Source organism: Schistocerca nitens, chromosome 5, assembly GCF_023898315.1.
Source record: "Schistocerca nitens isolate TAMUIC-IGC-003100 chromosome 5, iqSchNite1.1, whole genome shotgun sequence".
NCBI classification, from domain to species: Eukaryota; Metazoa; Arthropoda; class Insecta; order Orthoptera; family Acrididae; genus Schistocerca; species Schistocerca nitens.
Genome location: NC_064618.1, coordinates 281532756 through 281533945, shown reverse-complemented (window position 1 = coordinate 281533945; position 1190 = coordinate 281532756).

Sequence of the window (1190 nt, the reverse complement as noted above, 5' to 3'; positions counted from 1 at the left end):
TGAAGCCTTCTAAATTTCCTATTTCATATTTAAAAAGGTTTACTTATGCTATTTCCGTTACTTTGATGTTGTTTCTTTATAATTATTTTCGTATTTCTGTAACCCATGCTATTGTCAATTTCTTTTTCCAAAAATACGGGAATATTTTTTAGCTTGTTCTCATTCATTCGGTGAAAGTGTCCAAAAAAGATTAATCTTCGTTTTGTCAGTACTTGTGATATTTTCTGTACATTTTCGTAGATCTCATTATTTCTTATTTTCAAACGATCGGTAGTTTGTATTGGACTCATCATTTTTCTAATAATTCGTCTCTCAAGTATCTCTGCTCTGTCGAGTTGATAGTTCAACGATAAGCTTTTAATATTTATCATGAATTTTATTATTTTAGCTGAAATTTGAGATGAGTTCTATTCGCCATTTTCTTCAGAAGATTTATGTGAGTAACTGCTTCTATCAAATTTTCTGAAAGTATTGCAAAAACCTTGCCGTTTACTCTGATTCCGTTTGATTTCCGTCCCAGAACACTATTGGTTCAATGTCCTGAATTTTTGCTCCAAATTCCAGATCCTTGCATTTTTTTTTCTAAAACACAGTTAAACAGTAAAGGTGAATCGTCCCCTCGTCTAATAGCGATCTTCATTTCAAATGATTTAAATACTTCCCCATAAGTTTCAGTTTACATTTCATATTTGTTATAGTTTCATGAATTATGTTTGCTAATTTTTGTCTTCATCACAGCACAGACATCTCAGAAGTGGCTCTTGTTCTAGGGCACTATCATGCAGTATGAATCTCCATTGCAGTATATTGTGAGTATTGGATTATCTTAGCTTTTTTCTCTATTCCATCATTTGAATTTCTTATCTAAGTTTGTCTAGCACGTATTAATGTTATCACTATTGTTTCTTATGCAAAGTTAATGTTTTTGGAAGTTTTACTTGATTTTCACATTTGGCCAAGCAGTACCGCAACTGACTGATACTTTATTAGTTTCTATCTACATCTTGCTTACTCAATAATTCTACATCACAGCTCAGACCTACGAGAGGTGGATCTTATTCTAGGGAAACATAGTTCAAAAAATTTATATTGCTCAATATTATTAACACTGCATTGTCTTAGTTGTCTCCCCATTTTAACAGATCATTTTCATATCGAAATATGACGAAACAGCTCGATGTATGTTAGGA